The sequence below is a fragment of the Aegilops tauschii genome, chromosome 6, assembly GCF_002575655.3.
Source record: "Aegilops tauschii subsp. strangulata cultivar AL8/78 chromosome 6, Aet v6.0, whole genome shotgun sequence".
Taxonomy (NCBI): domain Eukaryota; kingdom Viridiplantae; phylum Streptophyta; class Magnoliopsida; order Poales; family Poaceae; genus Aegilops; species Aegilops tauschii.
This window is the reverse complement of record NC_053040.3, coordinates 375269979-375292031: the sequence shown is the minus strand read 5'-3', so window position 1 is coordinate 375292031 and position 22053 is coordinate 375269979. Positions and strand designations below refer to the sequence as shown.

Genomic DNA, 22053 nt, shown 5'->3' with positions numbered 1-22053 from the left:
CATTGTGCGAGGGCGTGAGGAGATTACGGTGGCCCTAGTGGCTTCTTGGGGAGCATTGTGCCTCCACACCGCTCCAAACGGAGATTAGCATCCGCAAGGGTGTGAACTTCGGGATACATCGTCGTCTCCGCGTGCCTCGGTTATCTCTTACCCGAGCCCTTTACTTATGCACTTTACTTTGTGATAGCCATATTGTTTCTTGTCATATCTTGCTATCACCTAAGTAGGTTTTCTTGCTTAGCATAAGTTGTTGGTGCACATAGGTGAGCCTAGTTGTTGTAGGTTTTGTGCTTGACAAATTAACCGCTAGGTATATTCCGCATTTGTTCAAGCCTAAACCGTAATTATTTTAAAGCGCCTATTCACCCCCCCCCCTCTAGGCGACATCCACGATCTTTCAGGCGTCGACGAGGAGGACAGCGTCGAGCAACGCCAGGTAGCGTCCAGATCGAGCGGGGGCGCGTGAGCCCCGATCCGATCTGGATCGGGGGGAAAGGGGAGAGAGCGCGTGGGGGGAGTGGTGGCGGCTAGGGTTGGACCAGGAGGGTCGGGGTGACCTAGTAGGGCGCCGGGGTGGGCCGGCCTTGTCGGCCTGATTGGCCCAGAGGCCAGCTGGGCCGTGGCCCAGAGGGGGGGTTCTCCTGTTATTTTATTTTCTGTTTTGTATTTTCTTTTATTTATTTTTCTTTTTCTGTTTTATTTTACTTTTAATTTCTTTAGTTTTGTAAAATATGGCAATAGCTCCTAAATTAATGTCTCTGAATAACCCACGGCCTTAAAAAGTTTGGTGACTACATAAACTAGTTTAACATTTGTTTATTAATTTAAAAGCATTCAAATAATTGTTTTGCTACTGTTTTATTTAGTTAAGTGCATTTAAACTTTTTATAAAGACTTGGTTTATCCACCAATATTACTTATGAATTATTTGGCACAAACCGAACAGTTTTCTTTTAATGTTTGAAAACTTTTGTTGTATGCCATATTTGGAATTTGAATTTTGAATCGGTTTTTGAACTAACGAGGGATTAGCAACAGTAACGGAGGTGACGTGGCATCATTAGTAGAGTTTTTCTGTAGCCTAATTATCCGGGCGTCACAATTCTCCTCCACTACAAGAAATCTCATCCCGAGATTTAAGAGGGGAGTAAGGGAAAAAGTTCTGGTTACGAAATTTTAACGGGTATCCTCGGTCATGGTTGCTCTTCTCGAAGAGGTCGATCCATTATGTTGTTGTCTTCATTCCTATGCTTCAGGGCATCATGATGAAGTCGTCATCCTTTCTTTGGGGGTTCCATCGTACTTATGAAAAAGGATAATGGGTATCTTCGGAAGAACTGGCCTCTAGAAGGTCGCTTATCTGGTAGATAACACCAGGAAAGGTGGCGAAAAGTAACTCTCGAATTGTAACTGAAGAAAATTTCGAGAGCAAGTTAAGAAGGTACCATGAGAAGTTTCGATCGAGCAGGAAATCGTTCGTTGCCTGAAGCGAAGTGTGAAAGGGGTTTAGAACAAAGGGAATAAGCATTGTGTTTGATACCAGAATAGATCACTAGGAAGGTGGTCCATGAATTACATATGAGGCCACGCGCGAGGAACAACCTTGCGAACAGGGGGTGTACAGAAGAGTCAGGTTTCAATCCTGTGGAACTGTGGGTTATGGGCCCACCATATGGGTTAAAATTAGAAGGAGCGGTGACATCTTGCATGGTCATGATAGCAAGGCAGGTCAGAGGGTAGCCTGTCGATTATGTAGGCAACAACGTCGGTACCAAGGGCGAGGGACGAAGAGAACCATTTTCCTGCTCGTCGAAACAAGGCGGACCAATAGGCAAAGTTCTCGTCCATCAGTGGTTACCGGAATTTCATCAACAATAGTAACAGGGTCTTACTGACCGAGTTGTACACCACGGTGTTTACATAAGCCAGGAGATATTACTGCTTATGTCATATAGATCACCAGTAAGGTTAAACAAAACAATGGAAAGGAAAAGGTGATCATCAGATTAAACAGAACAATGGAAAGGAAAATGTGTTTAAACACATGTTTCAGGGATATATCCTTCCCAAGGACAAGCAGAGCATGATATCCATGACAGGATATAAAGTAGAAAACCCTTTTAGGTAAGGGGAGAGAAATTTCATGACATTACCCATACAACGATGTTTGGATAGTTTATAAAGAAAATTTTGCATTGTGCTCCAAATGCTCTTATTGATGATCGGAGTACCACAGACATGCTTCGAGATAGCATTGACATGGTCTTCAATCAAGGGTCGGACTCTGGATACACAAAGGATCCATTAGGAACAACTTATAGAATAAGTCTTACAATTTCCTCATGGAAGAATGGTTAAATTTGCTAAAAAGTAAACTATAACAATAGGACCTCCGGCCAGGTGTGCTAGGCACGACATCACCTTACCGGGTCACATAAAGACCAATGTTATAACTCTTGGAAATATGTTCCAACCATCATATCTGACCGAGATTCAGATCTGATTGGTGTTCGGATAACTCAGATTTAGGATGCCTGAGAAAAAAGGTGCAACACAAATTGTCGAGATGACATTGTAAGATTCTCGGGAATTGAACTATGGAAGCGAGTTCCAAAACAAGAGTTCATCATTAAAACAAGGAGAGGTGACGAGGTGGTTGATTGACTCTGTGACAATCCATTGAGATTTCCAAAAAGATGAATTTCCACAATTATGTGAACAAGGAGATAACATTAGTCAGATCAAATGATATAATGATGTATGCTCGAGGAAAACATACACAATTAAACATTGGTTGAAAGGTGCGCCCGAAATATGGGTTGGGTTGCACGACCAATGTTAGAATGGTGATTCAATAATCAATAGTCCAAGAATGAACGGCCGACCATTAACTTCAAAGCAATAGGGTTGCTAGAAGGACAGAATCCAAACAGCACCGTTCACTTGTTGGTATCCCGGTTGGAATCAACACGAGGACCAAGGAACGAACGGAGATGGCAGGAAGTATCACTTGTACCAAGAATTCATAAGAGGTGGTGAAATTCTCACAACATTCTTGACATAAAAGATGGTAATACTCCAAGGTAAAGAAGAACAATTGCTGGATAGCAAGGATCTCAAGGTATAACAGAAAGCACGAACAAGTTTGTGTTGAACGAAAGGCAATAAAGTGGTCGATGATAACACAAATCATCGAGAGCAAAGGGTGGTATTTCTCATCAAGAATTCGATAGATATCTTGGAAGAGCTCAGAATGTTGATGATGTTCACGACACATTTGTCGCGTGATTTCATGAAGAAGTAATCGATCGGCGACGAGATCCAGTCAAAGGAATGATGAGGCGAAAGGTTATTGGAACCAAGGGTATGACACAAACTCGAAATCAAGCTTGGTGTTCAAGGCGAAATGATACGACGAGGAAGATCGGCATAAGGTTATCTCATCGTCCAAAATTGTGCTACGGGAAGAAGGACCAGGTAGCACAGTTTAAAATTTTGGCACAATAATGAATATAGCCGATCAGGCTAGGAATGACGTGATGGAGTATTAAACTCCTCAACAACAAAGTACTAGAAGGTACTTAATTGTAGTGCAGATTCGATTCACTAATCGGCGTTCTCGATTGACGACAACCCAGAACCCGTGGAGTGATTATGACGGGGAAAAGGTACTACTTCATCAGAAATTCATAAGATGAAGTGCAATGGGTTGATACCCTCGAGATACCAGGGGTAATACTCGAAGGTAGAACAAAATAGAGGTTGGGCAGGCATACTGATCTGCAGAAGACAAGTAATTTAACTTGTCCGAGAAATAGAATCAAAGGAGAACAATCATGGTCGGAACCACGGTTGCAAAGGATCAATTCACAGATACCAAATGATATTTATCAAGGAAATAGTTATTATTACAAGAAGTTTCCATGATAGGATCAACATCATGTCCATGGGCATGAACACAAAGTTCAAGGTCGACTCCCACTTCTCTAATGCATAACCTTTCATTCACTTCTCGCCTTCAACGAAGTTGTAGTGTTGAAGTTTTATCTGACATGTCACTAGAAGAGTATGACTCGTGAAAACTCTCGGGTGCATACGGTTAGGGAAGGTATAGGTTCAACCCATAGGGGCATCTTAGGAACATATATCACAAACTTCAGGCGCAAATAACTCCAGCTCGGAAGTAGAGCATGGTTGACAAAGCAGAAGATATAGATTGTCAAAGACATTTGTATCATGGGAATAACTCACAAGAATTTTTCAATGTGAAGGATACTAACGGATAATAACCCAGCAATGGGCCTGGCGGTGCACAATGGAGTTGATGTGAGTATCGGTACTCAATAAGAGGAGGAAAGAATGCAAATGCATCGGATTATAGAACATCTGAATAATTCGATGCTTTGATAACAAAGGAATTATGATTTCCAAAACGAAGGATCAGAAGCAGACGCTCTGATCAAAGATGGATAGTCGAATAGACATATGGGCGTACAATCGATGGCAAATTGATTGGTCAAGAACCAGCTCATGTCCGGAGTGACGTCTGAGCTGAAGGGAAGAATTCTAATTGCTTGATGATTGCGAGCATTCGCAAACATATCGAATTAATATACTCAAAATAATAGTGACAAAGGGTGCCAATAACATTACCAGACGTATGGGATTAACCATAATGCAAGCAAGCAAGAATTTCAAAAGCAATAGGCTGCTCAGGATTTTCGGAAGACCGAATGGTATTTCGAAGACTTTTGTGAAGCACATGAATCAACTGGGATGAATGGATACTCGACAAGTGCGAGGAATTATCCGTAGGGGTATTCATGTGGTAAAGAACTGCAAGGCAGTAAGCTCAAAGGATTCTCGGGACAACAGAGAGTATTTCGGGGCATCTTGTAATAACAAGATCAACAGGGAATGATTGTATGAATGGCAAGTGTATGCAGTTTTCATAGGGGTCGACGGTGGAAGGGAATCGCAAATGCAATGGCACAAAGACTCAAGAGAACATCGTAGAGTAACTTCGGAATCTTCTAGTGCAGCAGGCGATCATCTGAAGTGAGGGGCTCTCCGGGAGAAAGTATTTTCGAGAACCTAAAGTTAGTTTTGTTTTTAGCAAAATCTTTAACCCGAATAGAAGAGAGCTCAGAGTCCCAGAGTATAGACGAGGAATAAAAGATCCTAATGCCACCCAATGGCGATGTGGGCCCGTAAGCCACACAGCCATGTTAGTAAAAGTTTTGCAATGACTAGACTCGACTTCGGCCAAGGAGTGTGGAAGGGGGATTCCTACAGGCAGTTGGCTCTGATACCAACTTGTGACGCCCCCGATTCAATCGTACACTAATCATACACGCAAACGTGTACGATCAAGATCAGGGACTCACGGGAAGATATCACAACACAACTCTAAAATAAAATAAGTCATACAAGCATCATAATACAAGCCGGGGGCCTCAAGGGCTCGAATACAAGTGCTCGATCATAGACGAGTCAGCGGAAGCAACAATATCTGAGTACAGACATAAGTTAAACAAGTTTGCCTTAAGAAGGCTAGCACAAACTGGGATACAGATTGAAAGAGGCGCACACCTCCTGCCTGGGATCCTCCTAAACTACTCCTGGTCGTCGTCAGCGGCCTGAACGTAGTAGTAGGCACCTCGGTGTAGTAGGAGTCGTCGTCGACGGTGGCGTCTGGCTCCTGGGCTCCAGCATCTGGTTGCGACAACCAGGTAGAAGGGGAAGGGGGAAAGAGGGAGAAAAGCAAACCGTGAGTACTCATCCAAAGTACTCCCAAGCAAGGATCTACACTACATATGCATGGGTACATGTGTAAAGAGGCAATATCGGTGGACTGAACTGCAGAATGCCAGAATAAGAGGGGTATAGCTAGTCCTGTCGAAGACTACGCTTCTGGCAGCCTCCATCTTGCAGCATAGAGAGGAGAGGAGATGGTAAGTTCATCAAGTAGCATCGTATAGCATACTCCTACCCGGCGATCCTCTCCTCGTCGCCCTGCTAGAGAGCGACCACCGGGTTGTATCTGGCACTTGGAAGGGTGTGTTTTATTAAGTATCCAGTTCTAGTTGTCATAAGGTCAAGGTACAACTCCAAGTCGTCCTGTTACCGAAGATCACGGTTGTTCGAATAGATAACCTTCCCTGCAGGGGTGCACCACATAACCCAACACGCTCGATCCCATTTGGCCGGACACACTTTCCTGGGTCATGCCCGGCCTCGGAAGATCAACACGTCGCAGCCCTACCTAGGCACAACAGAGAGGTCAGCACGCCGGTCTAAATCCTATGCGCGCAGGGGTCTGGGCCCATCGCCCGTTGCTCACCTGCACATTGCGAACGCGGCCGGAAGCAGACCTAGCCTAGCAGGCGTTCCAGTCCAATCCGGCGCGCGCCGCTCAGTCGCTGACGTCACGAAGGTTTCGGCTGATACCACGACGTCGAGTGCCCATAACTGTTCCCGCGTAGTTGGTTAGTGCGTATAGGCCAGTGGACAGACTCAGATCAAATACCAAGATCTCGTTAAGCGTGTTATTATGAAGTAACCACGGAGGCCGACCAGGGCCAGGCCCACCTCTCTCCTAGGTGGTCTCAACCTGCCCTGTCGCTCCGCCACAAAGATTCACCCAGAGGGCCGTCGGGACAAAGGTCCTTTCAGCCCCCAATCCGTGAATCACTCGCGGGTACTCCTCGAGCCGACCCGACTTTAGTCACCACATGTATCATGTATAAAGTATATAGTATATACCCGTGATCACCTCCCTAGTGATAACGGCCCGATAGTATAGCATGGCAGACAGACAAGAATGTAGGGCCATAGATGAAATACTAGCATCCTATACTAAGCATGTAGGATTGCAGGTAAAGGTAACAACAGTAGTGGCAAAGACAGGCTATGCAGCAGAATAGGATTAACGGAAAGCAGTAACATGCTACACTATTCTAATGCAAGCAGTATAGAGAAGAATAGGCGATATCTGGTGATCAAGGGGGGGCTTGCCTGGTTGCTCTGGCAAGAAGGAGGGATCCTCGTCGACGTAGTCGTACTCAGGGGCATCAGCGTCGGTCTCAAGGTCTACCGGAGAAGAAGAGGGGGAAGAAACAGTAAATACATTGCAAACAGATGCATGACGATGCATGACAAAGCAAACAACGGTGCTAGGTGTGCCCTAACGCGGTAGGAGGTGATACAGGCGAAGGGGAAAACATCCGGGAAAGTATTCCCGGTGTTTCGTGTTTTCGGACAGATGAACCGGAGGGGGAAAGTTGCGAGTTTGCTATGCTAGGAATGTGTGGCGGACGAACGGGCTGCGTATCCGGATTCGTCTCGTCGTTCTGAGCAACTTTCATGTACAAAGTATTTTCATCTGAGCTACGGTTTATTTTATATGATTTTCTAAAGTTTTAAATCATTTTTAGAATTTATTTAATTCAACATTATCCAGAATAGTGTTTGTTGACATCAGGATGACGTCAGCAGCCAACAGAGGTGTTGACGGGTCAAACTGACATGTGGGTCCCACTTGTCATACTTTGTTTAGGTTAATTAGGATTTAGCTAATCTAATTACTGTTTAACTAACTAACTAGTTATTAGATTAATTAATCGGGTTTAATTAAGTTAATTAATTAATTTAACTATTATTTATTTATTTAAAGTTTTATTTTTTTATTTTTATTTTTTTCTTTAAAATCGTTCTAGGGATGGCCCACCAATCATTGGCACAAGGGGGCGGGGCCAGCTGTCATAGGCCCCTGTTATCTTAGCGGGTCGGGCGGGCGTAGCGGTAGTGGGGCAGAGCCAGGCGCTGGGCGCCCGATTGGGGGAGCCCGGGCGCAGGCCGATGGGGCACAGCGGGGGGCGCCGGCTGGGACCGGAGAGGGCGCGGCCAAGTGCTGCGCAGAGCCGTGGGGCGGCAGTCGGAGGTGGTGTCGCGGCGGGAGGGGGGCGGCAGCCGGAGCGGGGCAGTGTGGCGAGCAGCACCGGGCGCGGTGGCGAGCATGACCACGACGCGGGGCGGCGACAGTAGCTGCGCCGGGGATGGGGAAGGGCAGCGGCGGCTGCGGACGGCGCGAGCGCGCGCGGCCATGGGCGCGTGACGGGCGCGATCGAGCGCAAGGAGGAGGGGTCGCGGGCGCGGGAGCTTGCGGGGTCGACGAGCGGGCGGCAGAGGAGCAGCCGCAGGGGCGCCGGGGCGCGGCGACGGGTGCGGGCAAGCGCAGTCTAGCGCAAGCGCGTGAGCGGGGCATCGTGGGCGCACACATCGGAGTGGACGCGGCCGCGGTGAGCGCGGAGGCGTGCGAGCGGGGAGGCAGGGAGATCCGGGGTGCGGGCGACGCACGGGTGCGCGCGTGCGGTGGCCGTGGCGACGAGTGCGAGGCGCGCGTGCAGCGCTGGTAGGCGGTGTCGCGCGAGGGAGAGGGGAGGGAGCGAGGCTCACGACGGGTCGTAGGGTTCGGGGCAGCGGGTGTCGGGGTGGTCGACGAGGACGGCGTGACGGAGAGGAGGCAGGCCGGCGCGGGGCTCCGGCGACGGCGTCGATGAGGAGGACGGCGTCGAGAAGCGTCAGGCAGCGTCCAGATCGAGCGGGGGCGCATGAGCCCCGATCCGATCTGGATCGGGGGGAAAAGGGAGAGAGCGCGTGGGGGGAGTGGTGGCGGCTAGGGTTGGACCAGGGGGTCGGGGTGACCTAGTAGGACGCCGGGGTGGGCCGGCCTAGTCAGCCTGATTGGCCCAGAGGCCAGCTGGGCCGTGGCCCAGAGGGGGGTTCTCCTCTTATTTTATTTTCTGTTTCTGTTTTGTATTTTCTTTTATTTATTTTTCTTTTTCTGTTTTATTTTACTTTTAATTTCTTTAGTTTTGTAAAATATGACAATAGCTCCTAAATTAATGTCTCTGAATAACCCACGGCCTTAAAAAGTTTGGTGACTACATAAACTAGTTTAACATTTGTTTATTAATTTAAAAGCATTCAAATAATTGTTTTGCTACTGTTTTATTTAGTTAAGTGCATTTAAACTTTTTATAAAGACTTGGTTTATCCACAAATATTACTTATGAATTATTTGGCACAAACCGAACATTTTTGTTTTAATGTTTGAAAAAAAATTGTATGCCATATTTGGAATTTGAATTTTGAATCGGTTTTTGAACTAACGAGGGATTAGCAACAGTAACGGAGGTGACGTGGCATCATTAGCAGAGTTTTTCTGTAGCCTAATTATCTGGGCGTCACAAAAATGGCCTCCTTCTCCCTCGTGAAATACCTGGCATCGTTAGAAGTTGATGGTCCCTAAGGATTAACTGCATGCATATGCTGATGTCATCCCACTTTATTTCGTCTCATTTTTTCAAAAATCTATAACTTTTGAACCGAGCATCAGAACGAAGATCCTTTTTCACCATTAGGTTTATCGCGACGAGATCTTCAAAACTAGATCTCATATGAATACGTTTCGATGAAGTTTTTTTAAAGAAACTTTGGTTCTAGTTGAGGCAACTTTATTTCTAAACAGAGGCAACTTTGTTGCACCATGTGTAGTAGTCAATTTTACCTAGCAAGTATATCGTAGAAAACATAGAAACCATGCCGGACAAATTTTCATCATATGTAGGCAACTGAACATCATGCGTAAGCAACTTTGGTATCACATGGAGGCAACTTGTGTCATGAAGGTGCATTCAACATATATTATGCATACACTGTCCTATTATCGCCTATTCATATTTTGTAAAAGGAAATAAAACATTTCTCCCAGTTTTCTATCATTGTTACGAAGTTGCCTATTCACAAAAACCCAGGGGGTCTAGTCCAGGTGCATGGCATTTTTGTTTGAATCAGTGCGATAATTTTTGCAGTTAATAGATTGGCAATTATGTGAATTATGGGGGACAAAGCAATCACTTGGATTTGGTAGAAGAGTTTCATCGAGTAGTAATGAGGTTGCTTGGTTTGGTATGGGGACAAAGCAATCGCTTGGATTTGCTAGAAGAGTTGCATTGTGTCATAATGCAGTTGCTTGGTTTGGTTAGGATAGTTGCTTGGTTTTTACTTGGAAAGTTTTGCACGATGTTTTTAGTAATGTAGTTGCTTGGATTTGCTAGGACAGTTGCTTGGTTTTGTATGGACAATTGCTTGGTTTTGTTAGGCTTTTGTTAGAATAGGCAACTAATTTGCAAAGTTAGGCAATTGAGTAGCAATGGTAGGCAACTATTTACCAATAGCAAGCAACTCGGCGTCAATGGTAGACAATTTCATAGTACTTGTAGGCAACTTAGCATCAACCATAGGAAACTGACATTCAACGATAGGAAAGCAAGCGACCATGAATAGGCAAGTTGGGATAATGTTTTTTCTTAGCAAATTCATAGTACTGAAGGTGCCTCATGTTTCATCGGATTTTCTCATTTTTACACAAAACAACATCATAGAAGTCCTACTAAGCCAAAGAAGAAGTTGTTTCCTATAGAACTAAAGTTGCCTCCATTACACCCAAAGTTGCCCACCCAAAAAAGATCAACATAACCTATCCATATGGGATCTAAATTTGAAGAACTCGTCGTGAGAAACCCAACGGTGAAAACGGTTTTGAAGTTTGACGTCCGAATCAGAAGTTAAGGCTTTTCAAAAAATTTGAAACCCCAAATTGATGCACATGTGACAAGGTCTTGGCTGATTTATTTACTAACATCCTAAAATCACGTGGGCTCAAGGAAGGTGGTGTGGGGGGGGAGGGTCTTTTCTTCTTTTGGAAGGCACATGGGGGACCAACTGCACTTTTTATGATGACCTTCCGTTTGTGGTGTAGGTGCTCAATCACACCAACGGGCGCCCAGGCTATAAAAAACATATAATTTGAAAGAACAAGCATTTGGAAAAAGTTCACAAATTTGAAAAGTTTCATTGAGTTTTTTTTAAGTTCACATGTTTGAGAAAAGTTCATTAATTTTGAGAAAAAAAGGTTCATCGATTTTGCAAAAGGTCAATTTTGAAATAAAAAACTTCACAAATTCAAAAAATCTCATAAGTTTGAAAAAAAGTTCATCAAGTTTGTAAAAAAGACCACAAATTTTGAAAATTTTCTTTGATGTTGAAAAAAAGTACAATGATATTGAAAAAAAGTTCATGAAATTAGAAAATTCAAGAATTTGAACAAGAGATCACAATTTTGAAAAAATGGTTGCGAAATTGAAAAAAGGTGACACATTTCGTAAAAGAGAAAGGAAAAGAAAAATTAAAAGGAAAAAACGAGCAAGACCGTTCTGAAAAATGAGAAAAATGGCACGAAAGAAAAAGAATAAGGAAGAAATGAGTTAAAAATATGTAACTAATCATGTAAAATGAGGGTGGTTGGTTGATTACTGCAACATACTTTGAACCTTGAAGTCGCCGGTTTGAATCCCAAATACCATACGTGCATAATTTTTCGCGGGTTAAAATCAGAAGGAAAAGAGATAGATGACTTGCAAGAGGGGTTGTGCACCCGTTTGCTAAATGTACTACAATTGGCGCCTGAAGCACCAAATAGGAAATGTCGGCACCTTCAGCACCACGTTGCGAACCTAGCACCCACAACGTCGCTTGCATGGGCCTGGCCCAGTATCGCTCGCTAGCTCCCGCCCTCTTGCTCGCTAGCCACCTACTCGATCGTTGACTCCGCTCGATCACTTGTTTTTTCTCTGCTAAAAAATTACAACAATTTTTATTGATTTTCTTAGAAAAAAGAAACCTACCGGTTTGCTACAATTTGTACTGTTGTACTTAGAAAAAAAGGCTGGGTTTTGAGTTCAAGATTTGAAAATAAAATCATGAACTTACAAAATATTCGTCAACGTTTGAAATGAAATTTCAATGATTTTGATGAAAAGTTCAACCATTTTGAAAAAAGTTCATAGATTTTGAAGAAAAGTTCACAAATTTGAAGAATGTTCATTGATTTTCAAGAGAAGTTCATAAATTTGGAAAAAGTACATCGATTTTACAAAAAGTTTACAATTTTGACAAAACTTCATCTATTTAAGAAAAACATGAATTAGAAAAAATGTTCACAGATTTTTGAAAAAAATCACCAATTTTGAAGAAAAAGTTCACGAGTTTGAAAAGTTCGTAATTTTGAAAAAAACATGAATTCAGAACAACTTCACGCATATATAATAATAATAGAGAAAATAAAAAGGGGAAAGAAGAAAAGTGAAGAAACCCGTTCCAAAAAAGAGAAAAAATGGAACCGGAAAGAAATAAGATAAGAAGAAGGAAGAAAGAAGAAAAAACAGAAAAGGATGAAAGAAATAAGATGAGGTGAGTGTTGGAAATATGCCCTAGAGGCAATAATAAATTGGTTATTATCATATTTCCTTGTTCATGATAAAGTTTTATTATTCATGCTAGAATTGTATTGACCGAAAACGTAAATACATGTGTGAATACATAAACAAATACTATGTCCCTAGTGAGTCTCTACTAGACTAGCTCGTTGATCAAAGATAGTTAAGGTTTCCTAACTATAGACATGAGTTATAATTTGATAACAGGATCACATCATTAGAAGAATGATGTGATGGACAATACCCAACCGTAAGCTTAGTAGTTGATCGTATCCTTTTTTGTTAAGGTTTCTTCATGTCAAGTATCTATTTCTAAGATCATGAGATCGTGCAACTCCATCACACCGGAGGAATACTTAGTGTATATCCAACCATCACTTCGTAACTGGGTGATCATAAAGGTGTTCTACAGGTATCACCAAAGGTGTTTGTTGGGTTGGCACGGATCGAGACTGGAATTTGTCACTCCGTATGAAGGAGAGATATCTCTGGGCCCTATGATATGTCTCAACGTATCTATAATTTTTATTGTTCCATGCTATTATATTATCTGTTTTGGATGTTTTATATGCATTAATATGCTATTTTATATTATTTTTGGGACTAACCTATTAACCTAGAGCCTAGTGCCAGTTCCTGTTTTTTTTTCCTGTTTTAGAGTTTCGTAGAAAAGGAATACCAAACGAAGTCCAAATGGAATAAAACCTTCGCGATGATTTTTCTTGGACCAGAAGACACCCAGGAGACTTGGAGATGAAGTTGGAGGAGACACAGGGCGGCCACAAGGGTGGAGAGCGTACCCAGGGGGTAGGGCACGCCCCCTGTCTTGTGGGCCCCTCGTGCACCTCCTGACCAAATTCTTTCGCATATATATTCCCAAACCACGAGAGGCATGCACGAAAACACTTTTCCACCGCCACAACCTTCTTTACCCGTGAGATCCCATCTAGGGACCTTTTCCGGCACCCTGCCGGAGGGGGGTACGATCACGGAGGGCTTCTACATCAACTCTATTGCCCTTTCGATGAAGCGTGAGTAGTTTACCACACACCTACGGGTCCATAGATAGTAACTAGGGGCTTCTTCTCTCTCTTTGATTCTCAACTAGATGACCCGTTGCGCCCATGGCGCAAAGGTCGAGATCAAGCTAATTATTGAAAGAGTATGCACCAAAATATGTAGACACGGAAGGAAACATATGAAAATAAAGTACGGATTGATGATAGTCATACAGACATGATTGCCATTTTTTTACATAAAATCCAAAATGATGTCAAATGTAAAAGTCTCGATAGGTACTTGTAGTAATACCAAGTTACGTAGCAAAGAACTATTGTGATATGCTTAGATTGAATAGACGGTCATGCAGAGGCCCTTAGACATGCACTTGAAGACGAAAGCATATGCACACCCTTTCTTCATGTTTGCCTTATGGAAGAAGTTGCTCCAGTTCTTTGTGAGTGTAGCCCTGTTGTCAACGCCCTTGATAAAGCGGGCCATGACTGGTGGTCATGTCTCCTGTACTGATTGGTAGCTCATCATGATCGGCATCCATGTGTGGGAAGAGGCTTCTCTTAGAAAAGTGTGTGCTAAAGTACTGCAAATGAGGATAAAGGTTATTCAGTATATGGTTTGTCGGCATGTTCTTATAGGAAACCAAGAATGCATTTGTTTAAGATTACCATTCTTTTGTCGTCAGTAGCAAATGTTTCTGTCATGTGGCATACGTAGTAATGGTAAGGTGTTTTTTTGTCTTTGTGATATTTCGCAGAGTGCAAACATTTTTGCTATACAACTTAAATGTATTTTCCCACACACAGTGGGCAGCAAACTCATCTAAGTAGTGCTCATCGGGCCTGACAATTTACACAGAACTATAGTATTTAGTATTTGTCGGAGGAGTTGCTGCAAACAGGAAAGTAATAAGAGTTTTTACCGCGAGTAATGTATTTTCCAGCTTTCAAATGGATATTTTCCCTTTGAACTTTGGGACTTACCCGGCCTTGCGTGGGCGATGAATATATTCTAGGGGCTGCTTGTGCTTGCGGCAGGGCGGCGGTTCTATAAATGACAAGTAAGAGCGGTATTAAGCTGGGGTGGAATGATGTGAATTATCTAGAATTGGAATAACACAGTTACCATAGCGATAACTATTGGCATGAGCCTGAGTCATATGATTGATGCCAACATCTTGGTACCGTCGAGTTCCTCCTGTTTGACTGGGAGCATCCGCAAACAAGCAGTAAGATTATGAAGTTTATCTAATTGTGTGTGGCTTTATCTAGGAGTTCTGACAACGTTTGGTGGTCCTGAAATCTCTATGTAATTTTTAATATGTTTGGGATGTTGTGTACTTCTGATGAACTTTTATAGTAGATCTGATTTCTTTTGGTAAAGAAAGTTCATATGGGTAGGAACTCCCTCGTTCAATTAAGCGGTACGATTCTGACTGGATCGTCACACTTGTTTCTGTGGAAAAAAACTCCCTGAGAATATAGAACCTCAAAATGTGTTTGCTTGGTGACGCCCGCTGTTTAAGGGTGGACGCGTTGTGGGCCACAACGTTATGCATGTCGGGTGTGTGTGGGTTTCGCTGTGTGCAAACCTAGCCAAATGGACCGGCCCGACCCAGCACGACCCGGCCTGGGTTAAAAGGGTCAGGCACGGCACGACCCGGTCAGGCACGCTAGTCTTGGCTTCCCTAAGAAAAAGTACTCGGGTCGTGCCCTCCCTAGCCTAGGCTCGGCTCCTCGCTAAACGGGCTGGCATGACGGCCCGTTTGGCACGCCGACATAAGAGCAAGTACAATAAGGTAACATAAGCAGACTATAAGGACTAAAATATTATATATTGTTTAACTGGAGGCGAGAGAAGAGAAGCGGGTTGTTGATTAGTAGTCAATTGCAACACAAGACTCAAGCCACTATGTGAGGTTGTATGGTGTATCAACTATTAATAATGTACTCCATCTCTTTCTAAATGTAAGTTTTTGTAGAGATTTCATGATGAATTACATACGGATGTATATAAACATAGTTTAGAGTGTAGATTCACCCATTTTGCTTCATGGACTTGTATTTAGAAACGAAGGGAGTAGTACACATTTAAAATTTATTATTGTACGTATCGCCTTATAGCCGATTGTTGTATTATTAACTATACTACCATCCCACTAAAAAATCACGACAACCATGGTCTAGAAAAAGGCACGTCCGCCCGTGACCATGCGTAGGCAGGTAGAGCTGTAGTGCGCTCGTCGCCTTGTGGCCGCAAGGACCCAGGACGCACATTGATGCATGCAGCGTGTCGGGTGTGTGTGCGCGTGTCCTCTCAACAAGCTTTAATCTCCAGCTCGCCGCTGGTCCAAGCCGCGTGTCGTGTGTGTGTATGGGTTTCCCTGTGAGCGTGTGTTCTCAACGGGTTAGCGACTCGGCGCAGCTCTGAAGAGTGGAGATTGGCGATTTGGGGTGCTGGGTACGCCTCAGTTCCAAGCTGTGGCTGGAGGATCCCCGCCGTCGTGTTGTTCCAGCTGTCGGTGCTACTTCCGCGGCTGCTCCTTGGGCGTTGCTTCGCCGTCCACACGAACCGTGCCGTTGCTGTTCTGGTCAGCCATCTCGCCCTGCGTCTGCTCAGCCAGCTGCTTCGCCCTGCGTGTGATCTGGTTTGTATTGTTTCCTCTGGTATTAGATTTGTTGTTTGTTGTCGTGGGCTATGTTCATTACGGTGTTTCTTGAGCAACGATGTCGTTGGATTAGGCGCTGGTTTTTTATGGACGCCGCTTTTGTGCTACATTTGTTGTGGGGGGCGCCGTGCACCGTGGAGGAGGAGAATGGCATATTGTTGTTGGCTGGAGCTTCCCCTCAAGTTTAACTTACTGCTTTAGTTACCGACTTTGACAGAAGTAGATAGGGTCGATGCACCCACCGCAGAGCTCAAAGAAGCTCAAAGAAGCTCGTCAATCCAGCAATACATGGCATCGGCCAGACGTCAACCAACCACGCAGCCATCATTGTCTTACCTGCTCCACTTAACGTTGTTTTAGATGGAATACATTCAACATACATGGTGGAAGAGAGTTGCCCCCAGGCACCCCAGTACTGAACCACGACGTCCACAATAATGAGATGGAGATCGTCGTCCCAGGGGTAATCAATTTAAACTTTGCTAACATCAGTCACCTACATTACCATGATCTCACCAGTTGCTAGATCCAGTATACTGACAGTGATTCACCAACCATATAGTCATTAAACTGCATGCAATTCCTGTTTTAAGAATACTTGCCCAAATAATGGCTGCATTGTCACCTCGGCCATCACTTTAAAATATGGGCTCCACATTTCACCTTCCCCTCACACCACATATATTTACACGATGCAATAAAAGATTGTATGTCAATCTCATGCCTTGTTTTGAAATCGATTAAGTAAAAAATGGTACCCTTATGTGTGCACTTGCCAGAGAGGTGCATTCAATACTTCCCTACTTGAGGGGATCGCATATACTAAATTAAAATGCAGTGATCACATCACAAATTATAAATTGTTTTCTTAATTTACACACACCGTACACCTGCTTTCCCAAATCTCCCAAATCGGCATTACCATATCACCATATATCCAACCTTTAGGCGCAACAGGCAACCTACAATTGGAGTGATGGTTTAGTAAGAAAGAACATTTAGCACAAAGAAAGATGAATTTTGAAAGAAAAAAACTTAGAAAAAATTGATGCTCGACTCACTACTAATACCATCTAATAATATGCAAGATAGTAATAAGAGGTCAAGCCAATCAAGTGAAAGACGTTTGAACTGGAATTAGACACATTGTACATCATCAATCATTAGGAGCTGGACCCCATAGAATCTTTTCGGGTTCAGTTGTATGATTAGAATTTGGCTTCAAACTAACTAAACTAAAGAGTTTTTTTTTTCTTGTCCACTCTTCAGTTGCCAAATTATGATTCATAAAGTTATAGCGCATCTTGGAAATGTTATAATAGTTTTGGTTACACGGTTCATGATATACCTATGGATATTATACTGACTGATAGTCCATGGTTCATTTGAGCTCACTTTGGCGCGAATGCAGTGATGAAGGTTCGACATGCAGTTTCGGATTTCCCTTCTCATTCAGTGCAGCTTCCCTCATGATGTATGCCACATGCTAACATGAACTTTCTCATTGTATATAAATTTTCATGAGAGAAAAAGAGAAAAGATGCTCCAGTTTTCCTTGCAGCTCAATTTTCACACCCTTCCCAGGTTAATATTCACTATTTTCTTTGGACCAACTTTATGCTGCCTTTTCTCTGTACACACCTCATCAAAACTGAACAAAGAGGCATCACATAGGTTTAGATGGCGCGTGTGAACATGGTTTAAGATATGATGTTTCTTGGAGAGAGCAAACTTACCTTTTCCATTTCATGGTTTATTAACTAAAATATTGATCGACGGCACATTCTGATGCTTCAGCTTTGTTTTTGCCTTCTTGTCACTTAATTAGGCACTATAGTAAGAAAGCATACTGAATGAGACTCGAAGGAATTTTGATGTCAACTTGTGATTAGCAAAACTTAAAATGATCTCTTTAAACAAGTATCAGATTAAAGAAACCAATATAGAACCATATTAAATAGGGACTGAGCTTAGCTGGAAGGTGAGAAAGAAATTACAATTGCTATTGGTGCAACATTACAAAATTTAGCTTAGCTATCTATCAGATTTCTTGACTCAAATTCCAGCTAGCAAAGAAGAAGAATGAATCCCCAGAAAAACCATGCTAAACGAAATAGAGACTCATCGATTGACCTCAATCACATTATTTGTTAAATAGAGACTGAGCAAAGAGGGAAGGTCAGAAAGAAATTACAATTGCTATTGGTGCAACAATACAAATTTTAGCTTAGCTATCTATCAGATTTCTTGACGCAAATTCTAGCAAGCAAAGACGAAGATTGAATCCCCAAAAATCCATGCTAAACCAAATAGAGACTCGTTGATTTACCTCAATTAAATTGTTTATAAAACATTGTACATGAACTTGTTTTAAATACATGACAAAATCTAGCTGAGCTAAACCTTCCTGGAATCTTATGTGGATTTTTAGAGTTTAGACCAAGGAGAAATGGGGAAATAATTCATGATAGAGGGTAGTGCACGCGGGAGCCTCCGAATAGCGGGTAGCCTAGCGAGGTTTGTAGGAAAAAGGTGGCTTTTGTCTCATCAGTGAGTTTGTTGCCCAATGCCCGTGCTACTGATATAATGTCGTTCATGACATACCTCGCCCAGTTCCAATTTGGGATGTCATCTAAATTTTTGAGAGCCACAAAATATGCTGGAAGAATAACTACAGATCAAATGGACCTCAAACTTTATCTCACCGTGAACACCACATAAATCACATTCTAACATGGAGGCCTCAGCCATCGCCAAGGCATCTCATGGAACATGGGGGAAACTCCAAATCGAACAGAGCAACACAAAAATAGGAATCAGGCATGAGGAAAGGGGAATAAGCTAACCTGGGTAATGGGATCAGCAGGTCGAGGAGGGTGCCACCGTGCCAGCGGCCTCCACAAGGATAATCTTGCACACGATGTCGCCTCAAGCAATGGATCGCAACCACCAGAACCGAAGCACTTGTTGTTCATGGTTTCAGTTATGAGATATCCCGTCAACTGAGGTACAAATCACAAATAGGTCAGCTCACGAGCTAAAGAATATAATCTTATCCAAGAAAAGACAAAATAGTCCAGAGCAGCAAAGCTTTATTAAGTTCTTTACTAAGAAAGCGAACTTAGTAATTACAGCCCAAACAGAGAATAAATGGTTTAGAACAGGCATAAATCTGATCCATCTTCCATCATCAATAATAAAGATAGGAAATCTTGAAATCCTTGATCCAAACATCAGAAGTCACAAAAGTCGAAGCGAACAGTGAACTGAAAATTACTCTGAAAAAAACTTTTATTTTGTTGACTCTAGACGAAGCCCATGCTCTGTTGTCCTGGCAATACAACAAATTACTGGCCCAAGCTTGAAGTACTAACAAGAACGAATCCCTTTCGTTATTAATTCATTCAATGAACAGCAGAAAAAATGGATGCTTGTGCAGGCATCGTAATGAATGGTACTTGATTTAGAGAAATAACTATGCTAATATATGACTTTGCTAACTAATCAATCTGCTGCAATCACAGTTGGTGCATAACACTAAACGAGCACTTGTGATCAGGGCAACGGTTATAGATAAGTAAAGAGAAATTACAAAACAAGGTATGACGAGACTACCAAATCAGCCTGAGAAAGTAGAAAGTAGGATCAACGGAAACATAACAAAGGAAACAGAATAATGAATATTTAGTGGAGATGAGCTAGTTGAACCTACAGGCCAGAGGAAGAGCTCACCGGAAGGTTAGGCCAGCGAATTTGGGACCGATCCCTAGAAGGAAGAAGCGAAGAACTAAAGAACACATCTTGTTCACGCCTAACTATGTTGTGCAATTGTGCCGATGGCCTCGTCGTCTAAGGCAAATACATGTCTCCATCATAAATCAAAAGCGTGAACTGGGAGGACTTCTGCAATTGCTAAGCGAATCATGCATACAACCATGACAGTGGCTACAAATTTGAGTTTCTTCACCTCCCGATGCAATTACAACATATGATTATGCACATATATAATAGTAGTATGATGGATTAACTACCATCAAGAAGAGAACATAAACTGACAGATTTTCCGGTAAAAAAAACTGGCTGCATTAATTTTTACCTTTCCCACTGCATAACCAAATGTCATTAACTATCAAATTAGTCGCAAATAAGCCAAAAATCACCAACGGGTTGCTACCTTGATGCTTTATATTTCTTCTATGTGTCTTGCTGTCCCCTTCAAGTAACTGACGCGCCCGGTCGATCCCAAAGGTTGCTATTTCCTTGTGGAGTTTCTTATTGACATAGATTTGAACAAAAATGGAGGGACCAAATAAATTTCAGATTTAGGAGTCAGGAACTAACAGTTGTAAATCCACACCAATGAACACAAATACAACCTGATTATGTGGCAGACCTTTAACAGGAAAGGTAAAATCTTTAGCATAGTTTGCAACTTAAAATTATAGGTCACTAAAGTGCATGCCACAACATAAGCAAAATTCATCTAACAAACCTCGAGCTTGTGTACGACTGTCTTATTAAGCACATCATGCTGACATGCAAACTCGTGATTGGAAAAAAGAAGTTACTCTAGCGAAAACTGGTGCTAAGCAGTAACGGGAGCTAGAGGGAGCACCGCTTCTGAACATTCTAAAACAATGAAAAGGCGTGCTTACATCTATGAAGCTAAAAATAGTACACCGAACCATATTGATTGAATACGGGTAACAACGGAAAAACAATTAATTGGAGTGCAGAATCTGCATAGAATAGAACCGGAACACATCAATCTAGGCATCTAACTAGCTTCTGCCATCAGGGTTGCTTGCTAATTGCAACGATATTCATAACTGAAGATTCAATGAGAACTACCAAGGGATAAAAAAAGGGAACTGAATCTGTTCACTCAATGTGTGCATGACCTGCAATGTCCTCACATATGAGTAATTCATCAAAGAAACCATAAAAAATTCATCAAACAAAAAACACAAATGGAAGGCAAGCTTACCTGAATGGGGATTGCCCGTGACCTGGATCTCGTCGTTCGCGTGCTGGTGATCTGCTACTATTTGAACAACTCTTCTGCCCGCTGATGCTGTCCAAACTGTGCAAATTTATCCATACTATCCCTGCAATTGTTAAGATCAAAATCAGCATCTTTTACAACTAATGCAGAGTATGAATTTCTCGGCAGACAAAAAAGGCTTTGTAGATTCAGTATAGTTGACACAAACAAAATGCAGTACCTGCTTTCCTCAAGAACCCGTGTCTGAAAGATGTGGAGAGAAAATTGCAAAATATGAGCATTAGTACTTCTTAGGTATCACAGAAATTCAATGCAACTTCAACAAGACCAGCGCTTGCTTTTCACACTATTGAAAATTCACGTCTTCCATATTTGATCCACCTTTCCGCTGGGCAAAACAACAAATATGTGGGGGCAAGATATCTATTTATGCTCAGAAAAGAAATTACCAAATATCCGGCCACGAGCGCGTGTGTGAGAGGACCGAGGAGAGAGTGTGCGTGACAGCGAGAGAGGATGAAGGCAAGGACGTGGGGGCTGATCTCTCGGGTGGATGGACGGCAGCGCGAAAGCCGGACGGAGCTGGCCGTCTCTGCAGCCCACGCTCCTCTTGCCGACGATGGCGCCGTGGACCACCGCTGCGACTCAAGCTCCTCCCGGGGTCGCTGCTGCACGCGTGGAGATGGAGGCGGGGTGCAGCCTTCCGTGCATCGCGCACGAGCCCCAGCCTCCTCGCAGCTCCCGATCCAGGAACGGGTCGAGCCGCCGCCAACCGTCAGGTCGCGCCCGACCTCGCCGGCGCAGGCCGACGCCGGCCGGTGACCCTCTCCCGTCAGCCGCCACACCTCACTCTCCTCTTCCCTCTCTCTTTCTCCCTCCTCTCCTTCCTTCTCTCTCTCTCATCTTCTCTCTCTGCCGGGGTTCGTGCGGGAGGAGGGGATTGGGAAGGCGGCGCAAAGGAGAGGGAGGAAGGAGAGGAGGCAGTGCGGATATTTTCTAGGCTCAGCTCACTCCACCCAGAACGA

General features: G+C 43.4%; 1 long non-coding RNA gene across 7 annotated transcripts; it reads right to left on the bottom strand.

The window, feature by feature from the left end:
• Nucleotides 1-16807: 16807 nt before the first annotated feature.
• On the bottom strand, nucleotides 16808-22053 carry LOC109741497 (uncharacterized). 7 transcript variants are annotated; one of them, XR_006665492.2, is made up of 7 exons: nucleotides 21478-22053; nucleotides 21249-21271; nucleotides 19756-21131; nucleotides 18870-19025; nucleotides 17760-17854; nucleotides 17372-17674; nucleotides 16808-16985 (listed from the first exon to the last, which is right to left on the bottom strand). It is a non-coding gene; the product is annotated as an uncharacterized lncRNA (long non-coding RNA). The 7 variants fall into 7 exon arrangements; XR_006665493.2 differs by having other exon boundaries at nucleotides 20198-21131; nucleotides 21478-22051; XR_012187938.1 differs by having other exon boundaries at nucleotides 17419-17674; nucleotides 20198-21131; nucleotides 21478-22050.